We start from the raw sequence: 10,000 nt of genomic DNA on the forward strand, positions 1-10,000 counted from the left end.
CGATTACATTGCGGGAGGAAGTGAAAGTTGCAAGAAATTGTTGCGATTTTCTCTTTTTGTGATTAAAATTGAGTGATATGTTAAATATTAAGTTATTACTGAAAAACTATTGATTAAAAAAACAAAGACACTGAGAAATGGTCCTATAAACAACTTTACCAATATAAAAGATTACCAGGACTACAAAAATGCAGAAAAATAGGCTTTACTTATCCAAATGCACCTGTTGGTTCAAAAGTTAAAGTGCAGAGAACCTCACAGCACAACATGAAGTTACCTAAAAATATAATATAAATGCCTCAGCTTTCATGTAAGAAAAAACTATTAATACTAGTACTGTGTGCAGGCAGTCTCTCCTGAGGACTAAATTAAACAATAATTATAAACTATAATTATTTATAATTATAAACAATAATTATAAAAAGAAAAAAAAACAATTTGAACAGAATCTCACAGTATGTTGCTGAAGCTGCCTAAACAATGGAAAATAAAATACTATTTTGGCAAAAATGTTGGCATCCATTAATTTCTTGTATTAAGTAAAAAATAATGTAAAGTGCACACAGTCCTTCACTGTAAACATAACACACTTTCAGTAACAGAATTTAAGCCTATATAAACACTGACTCACACATGATGCTTCTCTTGAACGTACACACGGAAGTAAGCAGTGTTGCCAGATACTGCTGACGTTTTCCAGCCCAAAATATGTTCAAAAACCGCCAAAATGCACTTGAAACCGCCCAATCTGGCAACACTGGAAGTAAGGCGGAAGGTAGTTTGTCGATGTCACCTCAAGACGACGCCAATGATTGGTCAAATTTGCGGGAAAGTTGTGGTGATTGCATATAATTGCAACACCGCCCTGAATTCGCGGGGATTGGTTGAATTTGCGTTGAAGTTGCAAATCGCAAAATCGCGAAATCCTGGAGGGTCTGATACCTGTTCATTCACTGAAAAAATTGCTAATAAAGGCTGAGATGGGTGGCACGGTGGTGTAGTGGTTAGCGCTGTTGCCTCACAGCAAGAAGGTCCGGGTTCGAGCCCCGTGGCCGGCGAGGGCCTTTCTGTGTGGAGTTTGCATGTTCTCCCCGTGTCCACGTGGGTTTCCTCCGGGTGCTCCGGTTTTCCCCACAGTCCAAAGACATGCAGGTTAGGTTAACTGGTGACTCTAAATTGAGCGTAGGTGTGAATGTGAGTGTGAATGGTTGTCTGTGTCTATGTGTCAGCCCTGTGATGATCTGGTGACTTGTCCAGGGTGTATCCTGCCTTTCACCCATAGTCAGCTGGGATAGGCTCCAGCTTGCCTGCGACCCTGTAGGACAGGATAAAGCAGCTAGAGATGATGAGATGAGATGAGACTGAGATTGAAATAAGGTAATTTAAACAAAAAATGGTGAGCTATACATTACTGGCATTTAGCAGATATGTTTCTCCAGAGCAACAAACTCAGAGTAGCCTGGGGGGCAGTGGGGGGTTAAGTGCCTTTCTTAAGGGCACTTCAGCCATTCCTGTTGGTCCAAGGAATCAAACCAGCAACCTTTTGAGCCCAAAGCTGCTTCTCTAACCATGAGGCCATGGCTTCCCTATACAATCTCCACTCCATTAACTATTTCAGACTTTTAACATCTCGTCTCGTCTTCATCCGCTTTATCTGGGGCCGGGTCGCGGAGGCAGCAGTCTGAGCATGGAAGCCCAAACTTCCCTTTCCCCAGACACCTTGGCCAGCTCCTCAGGAAGAACACCGAGGCGTTCCCAGGCCAGCCAAGAGACATAGTCCCTCCAGCGTGTCCTGGGTCTTCCCTGGGGCCTCCTCCCGGGGGGACATGCCTGGAACACCTCCCCAGGGAGGCATCCAGGAGGCATCCAAAAGAGATGCCCGAGCCACCTCAGCTGATTCCTCTCGATGTGGAGGAGCAGTGGCTCTACTCCGAGCTCCTCTCAAGTGACTGTGCTTCTCACCCTATCTCTAAGGGAGCGCCCAGCCACCCTGCGAAGGAAACTAATTTCAGCCGCTTGTATCCGCGATCTTGTTCTTTCGGTCATTACCCAAAGCTCATGACCATAGATGAGAGTCAGAACGTAGATCGACCGGTAAATCGAGAGCTTCACCTTTTGGCTCAGCTCCTTCTTCACCACGACAGACCAGCAAAGTGACCGCATCACTGCAGAGGCTGCACCGATCCACCTGTCGATCTCACGCTCTATCCTTCCCTCACTCGTGAACAAGATCCCGAGATACTTAAACTCCTCCGCTTGAGGCAGGACTTCTCCACCAACCTGGAGAGGGCAAGCCACCCTTTTCCGGTCGAGAACCATGGCCTCGGACTTGGAGGTGCTGATTCTCATCCCAGCCGCCCCAGTGCATGATGAAGGTCCTGGTTTGAAAAAGCCAACAGGACAACATCATCTGCAAAAAGCAGAGATGAAATCCTGTGGTTCCCAAACAGGATTCCTTCTGGCCCCTGGCTGCGCCTAGAAATTCTGTCAATAAAAATTATGAACAGAACCGGTGACAAAGGGCAGCCCTGCCGGAGTCCAACAAGCACTGGGAACAGGTCTGACTTACTGCCGGCAATGCGAACCAGACTCCTGCTCCATTCATACAGGGACTGGACAGCCCTTAGCAAAGAGCCCCAAACCCCATACTCCCAAAGCAACCCCCACAGAATACCACAAGGGACATGGTCAAATGCCTTCTCCAGATCCACAAAGCACATGTGGACTGGTTGGGCAAACTCCCATGAACCCTCAAGCACCCTATGAAGGGTATAGAGCTGGTCCAGTGTTCCACGACCAGGACGAAAACTGCATTGTTCCTCCTGGATCCGAGGTTTGACTATTGGCCGAATTCTCCTCTCCAGTACCCTGGAGTAAACCTTCCCGGGGAGGGTGAGAAGTGTGATTCCCCTATAATTGGAGCACACTCTCCGGTCCCCTTTCTTAAAAAGAGGGACCACCACCCCAGTCTGCCACTCCAGAGGCACTGTCCCCAACTGCCACGCGATGCTGCAGAGGCGTGTCAGCCAAGACAGCCCCACAACATCCAGAGACTTGAGATACTCGGGGTGGATCTCATCTGCCCCTGGTGCCTTGCCACCGAGGAGCTTGAAAACCACCTCAGTGACTTCGGCTTGGGTAATGGATGAGTCCACCTCTGAGTCATCAACCTCCACTTCCTCAATGGAAGACGTGATGTGGGATTGAGGAGATGCTCAAAGTATTCCTTCCACCGACAATGTCCCCAGTCGAGATCAACAGCTCCCCACCCACACTGTAAACAGTGTTGGCAGAGTACTGCTTCCCCCTCCTGAGGCGCCGGATGGTTTGCCAGAATTTCTTTGAGGCTGACCGATAGTCCTCCTCCATGGCCTCACTGAACTCCTCCCAGTTCCGAGTTTTTGCCTCCGCAACTGCCCGAGCTGTGGCACGCCTGGCCTGCTGATACCCGTCAGCTGCCTCTGGAGTCCCGGAGGCCAACATGGCCCGATAGGACTCCTCCTTCAGCTTGACGGTGTCCCTTACTTCCGGTGTCCACCACCGGGTTCGGGGATTCCTGCCACGACAGGCACCGGAGACCTTGTGGCCACAGCTCCGAACAGCTGCATCTACAATGGAGGTAGAGAACATGGTTCACTCAGACTCAATGTCCCCCGCCTCCCTCAGAAGCTGGGAGAAGCTCTCCCAGAGGTGGGAGTTAAAGACCTCCCCGACAGAGTGCTCGGCCAGATGTTCCCAGCAGACCCTCACCATACGTTTGGGCCTGCCAGGTCTGTCCGGCTTCCTCCTCCGCCAGTGGATCCAACTCACCACCAGGTGGTGATCAGTTGACAGCTCAGCCCCTCTCTTCACCCGAGTGTCCAAGACATAGGGCCGGAGATCAGATGAAACGACAACAAAGTCGATCATCGACCTCCGACCTAAGGTGTCCTGGTGCCGCGTGCACTTATGGACACCCCTATGCTCGAACATGGTGTTCGTTATGGACAAACCGTGACTAGCACAGAAGTCCAATAACAAAACACCACTCGGGTTCAGATCGGGGAGGCCGTTCCTCCCAATCATGCCCCTCCAGGTGTCACTGTCGTCGCCCACTTGAGCGTTGAAGTCCCCCAGTAGAACAATGGAGTCCCCAGTCTGAGCACCTCTCAGTACCTCTCCCAGGTACTCCAAGAAGGCCGGATACTCTATACTGCTATTCGGCCCGTAGGCACAAACAACAGCAAGAGCCCTCTCCCCGACCTGAAGGCGCAGAGATGCGACCCGCTCGTTCATTTTAACATTTTCTTTTTTAAAATCATGGTACTTATTGTGCTTCATAGTTAAAGATCTGATGACACGTTTCTGACATCTTTGGCGATGTTTTATAACATAAAAAGTAATTCCCAATGATCCATATATTAATTCACGAAGGCGCCTATTTTACAAGTTATGATAAAAAACACGGCTATTTGGGCAAATTTGACGGGGCTGCAGCACCCAGGAGACGAATGAGGAGGAGGGGCTATATGACGTCATCGAAAGAATCTTCCTCCTCACTTACCAGTTTGTTGTTGATGCGACAGGTGTTCAGTTTGTCATTATTAGTATTATTATTATTATACATTATTATACATTATTATACATTATTTTATATATATATATATATATATATATATATATATATATATATATATATATATAGTTATTATGCCTTCGCGTTGTGTTGCCGGCTTTTGCTCCAAAACCCACAAGGATGGGGTAAGTTTATTCAAGTTTCCCAGAGATCCCGAGCTGCATGCGAAGTGGGTGAAGCAAGTCAGGCGCACTCGTGACAAGTGGGAGCCCTCACCAACATCCGTCCTGTGCTCTGAACACTTTGATTTGGATTGTTTTGACACCCTTCCCAGCTTAAAGATCTGATGACACGAACATGACTCTATGCAATTTCTTAAATAAACTATACAACATGGCAAACATGTTAGATTTCTGTTATAATTACGTGAAAAGAAGCTGTTGTTACGCGAATATCCAACTTTTAATTGCACAGCGCAAGAAAACTGGGTCTAGCCGGTTTTCTAGCCATAAACTAGAAGACGTGCCTGCCAATATTATCCTAAATGTATCACGGATCAGGCATAGTCGTAAGCTTATTATGTTAGCCGTTTGCATGCTCCATTAGGAACTATGTATTCAGTGTAGCATACGGCTTACATGATATAAGCAGTGTTTACACATGCAAGACAACAATACACAATATTAAAATATTGATTCCATAACATTTTGAACAAATACGGGTTGACCTACCAATCCTTGTTATCCAACCTTGTGGTGTTCGTCAATGCTGGGCTGTCTGCCTGTCCGCTGTCCATCTCGGAGTCAGAGTCGCTCTCAGATTGGTGCACAGTAACAGGTTCAAACCTGTACGGTTAGATGCACCCGTGTTCATCATCACTAGATTCTTCCGATCTATCCCACTCACAACACAATTCTAGACTCCCAGAAGAGGAAGAGCTAGCACTAGAGAGTTCACTGGCGTTTTCATGCACAATTTCCATTGAGTAGAACCAGAGTAGAACAGCCAGTGAACCGCAGCGTGTTTTTCCGCTGACGTCACAGCATGGCCGCGAGCCACGGACCCAGTTTTCTTGCGCTGTGCAATTAAAAGTTGGATATTCGCGTAACAACAGCTTCTTTTCACGTAATTATAACAGAAATCTAACATGTTTGCCATGTTGTATAGTTTATTTAAGAAATTGCATAGAGTCATGTTCGTGTCATCAGATCTTTAACTCTTTGCCTTTTTTATATCCATTACCTGACTCTTGTCTTTTCAACACACTGATGAATGATGAGCAACAACTGCACAATTTCTTGATACTTAGTGTAATATATAATACATGGATTTGCTAACGGAACATGAACTACACCTTCATGAACATGTTTGTGTTTGTTAACTGGCAAAGTTCAATAAGTTATCAACATTTAGTAGCATATGATCTGATGGATGGAATAACCAGCCAGTACTTTGTTAACTTTTAAACAAACATCAATTAATACACATGCTACTTTGCTTTGTTTCTTATGTTGTATTAATGTCAGAGTCAGTTTGTTAAAGCAACAAGCTACATGATATAAAATCACTATAGTTCATGCTCTTGTGAGTCAACGTGATAAATTATGATTATTCAAATCAGTAATGTAATTTATTATTAATCATGTTTGCAGATAGTGTAGTCTGTGGAACAGTCAGCTCTGGCTGCTTAGCAACATAACAGGAAGTGACTGGTTAATGTTAACTCATGTCTTATGAGATGTTTAAATTTGTCTTAGAGGTGCCAATATTTTCTCCATACATATTTAAAATCATTCTTACAAGTCTTACTTGTGCACAAGAAAACACCAGGGTTCTGCAATTTGTTTGAATGAGAGTTTGGAGTATTTTTGTTCTCTGTTACTCTGCTGAGTCGAGGTAAGATAATAATTACAGCGTGCCAATATCACCATCAAAGTCCAGACAGACAGCCAAAACACCCCCCCCCCCCCACACACACACACACACACACACAAATCCCCCTGGTGGCCTTGGCTTACTATAAAAGAATAGCTGTGTCTGAACAAGATCCACCTCCTGTTCAGAAGAAGAATAAAATGTCTGAAGCTCTCTCATACAGACCGACACGTTGTGAAACCTGATCTGTTCAGCATGGAACCATCAGCTCTCGCTTGATAACCATGTATTTCCTTGTCTCAGGCTTCTGGCTAAGACCAGTATGGGCAGCTCTTTTCAGGGGAAAGTAGCTAACACAGGCTCAAAAACTCACTCCAAGTCACCGAATGATGCCATAGACTCATTTCCATATTCATTGAAGCATCACGATCACTTGCATATCAAAAGGTGTTCTACCAAAGAAGGAAGATTTCAGAACAGAATAGAGCAGAATAAAGTTTTATTCAAGTACAGAGTAATAGTTTATAACTTATTTCTTATTCTCCTTAAAGAAAGAAGTCGTCTTTGGTCACAACACCACAATCTACTGTATTTGCTATTGATAATTTCTATCAGGAAAGCAGACAAAATGAAGCAGTGGTCGTGTGAAATCAGGAAATAGGCATGATGGAACAGTTAGGAGAGAATAATTCATTTTTATTACTGTAAATATCACCAATAATAGAGTTTACAACAAACAACAAAGACGTGAGAGGGTGGGACAAACACTGGGGATCAGAGATTGGTCTTTGGGAACAAGAGTAATCATGGATTGGTCTTTGGGAAGAACCGTGATCAGGGATTGGGGACAAGAGTGATCAGTGATTGGTCATTCTGAACAAGAATGATCAGGGATTGGTCTTTGGCAGCAGGAGTGATCAGTGATTAGGAACAAAAGTGATCAGGGATTGGCATTTGGGAACAGGTGTGATCAGTGATTAGGGACAACAGTGATCAGGGATTGGTCTTTGGGAACAATGATCAGGGATTGGCATTTGGGAACGGGGTGATCAGTGATTAGGGACAACAGTGATCAGGGATTTGTCTTTGGGAAGAACGGTGATCGGTGATTGGTCTTTCTGAAGAACAATGATCAGGGATTGGCTTTTGGGAACAGGGATGATCAGTGATTAGGGACAACAGTGATCAGGGATTGGTCTTTGGGAACAAGAGTGTTGTGCTACAAACTGGTGGTGGGTCAAATTAACCTAAAATAACCAACAGATGTGATGTGAGCTGAAGACCCTTTTCAAGTGCAGAAACATCTGCTAAAACAGTTTTTGCATTTGTCACTAGATTTGTTTTGAACTAAATTCATTAAAGGTGTCTAAAAGGTTGCCAAATCTAGTGACCAGGTCAGCAATTTGCTGGTTTGGAATCATGACATGACTCAGAGTTTACACCATGTGGTAAACCTCCAATTGCGCAAAAACCTGTGAAATTTACAAACTCAGCTGGAGCACATATAAGAAAATGTTTTGAAGAAGCTGCGTCATGAACCCAGACTGTTATGAGGGCTGTTTTCCACTCGGCTTATGAACCTGCCACAGCAAAATGACTGAGGAAAAAAACAAGCCCATCATTCAGGCTGCTTAGGTAACGTCTGTTCCAGAGGAAACATCGCGTCCTCCAGCAGATTGTCTCCATCAGGGAAAGAACACCAGGCCAACATGAGAGCAGTGTTTCGTGATTCTGCATTTGTGTAATAAATAGACTCTCTGCGATACAGCCACCCCATGGACTCCTGTCACACAGTCAGTCAGAACCACAGAAACAGGAAGTACCACAGTGAAGACTTCCTGCAGAGATTCGCTTCTGCTGTTTATTATTAACCACAAAACCGTCTAAATGGTGGTTTGGAATGCCTGTAAAGGTCACGTGTCAGCTTTTAAAAGAGACACCTGATTGCTGGGGGGTTCCAATAATTTCGCATCAGTGATATTCGGGGAGAGGATCTGACAGAAAGCACAAGAGCAAGTTCACCTTTAACCTTTTTAGTGTTAACAGTTTATCTGATCTATCAGACGTTGTGCTTTTTTTTTTCCTTTTAGGGCTGAAACAGAAGCTGATCGACACCTGGAACTTATAGGACTATACATTTTATTTATATCAAGTGCAAAAGTTTGTACCCCCATATATGTACAGTCCTATGCAAAAGTCTTAGGCCCAATCCCAATTCTAATTTCTCCCCCTTCCCCTCCCCCTTCCCCTCCCCCTTCCCCTTGGCCCTTCCCCTTGAAACTGAGCTACAAGGGATAGGGCTTGAAATTCAACCCCTACGTATTGGGATAGCCCTTCAACAATCGCATACGTCATCGCGTACCTCCGTCAGCGTTTACGTTACCAAAATGCGACCAAATGCATCATTGGCTGCGACCAGCCGCTACAGTCAGAGCCAGAACCAGAAATCTCTGCTGGCAGGGTGTGATTTGTTAACTAACACCACTGAATGGGATATCTTTGGCGCTTCGTGCACCACATCCGACAGAATGAGGTGTCAGAACACTCATGTAAACAATAAAAGCGAGAATAACAGAACAAAACGTACGCAGTCAAGCAACCGAAAACAATACTCACTCCCAAAGCTTTTTAGCAGCAGCTTGGATTTCAGAAATCGCTGCTCATTCTCAGCTCGAAAGCGAATCAAGCAGCGTGTTTCCTCTGGATAACAACTTAAAACACGTAAATAATGGAGAAAATACATTTATGACAATCTTTCGCCGCGGGAACCGCCATCTTTCTGAAATCCGCATGAAATCTCGCTGAAATCCGCATGGCATTGTGGGAAATCACTCAAACCCCTTCGTTCGGAGTCAGCTTCAGGAAAATCTCCGTTTGGAGGGGTACAGAAGCCCTACCCCTTCCCCTACCCCTCCGCGTTAACTGGGATTGGGATACCCCTACCCCTTCACATGAACGCGCAAAATGGAGGGGAAGGGCCAAGGGGTAGGTCCAAGGGGTGAAATGGGATTCGGCCTTAGTCACATGTAAAGAAATGCTGTCAACCAAAAATGGCTTAAAAATAATGACATGAAATGTTTCAACATTCAAAAAAAATACTATAAATAGTAATGAGTAAGCCATAATAAATGAATAAATACAAAGTCAGTATTTGGTGTGAGACGACCCTTTGCTTTAAAAATAAAAAAATCTCCGTCTCAGGTCCAGTGAGGTCAGTTTTATGTGGAAATGATCTGTAGGTTTTCCTGAGCATCTTACAGAACCAGCCGCAGTTCTTCTGCACACTTTGACTGTCACACTCACTTCTTCATTTTACACCAAAACCCAGCAGCCTTCATTATGCTTTCTTTTTCATCTGAAAAGTGCTTTCTTATGGAATATGCTGCTCAGATATAAACTTTTTTCTGTAATGTTTAATTTTGTGCTGGAAAATGAAGGGTTGGAACTCTAAAATGCTTTTGTACTGACTTGATCATGTAGACGTCATCAAATAGAAATCTATAACAAAGTTTGTATGAAAAAAGGAGGACTAAGACTCTTGCACAGTGCTGTATGTTTAACAGTTATTCC

Source organism: Neoarius graeffei, chromosome 21 (assembly GCF_027579695.1).
Source record: "Neoarius graeffei isolate fNeoGra1 chromosome 21, fNeoGra1.pri, whole genome shotgun sequence".
NCBI lineage: Eukaryota > Metazoa > Chordata > Actinopteri > Siluriformes > Ariidae > Neoarius > Neoarius graeffei.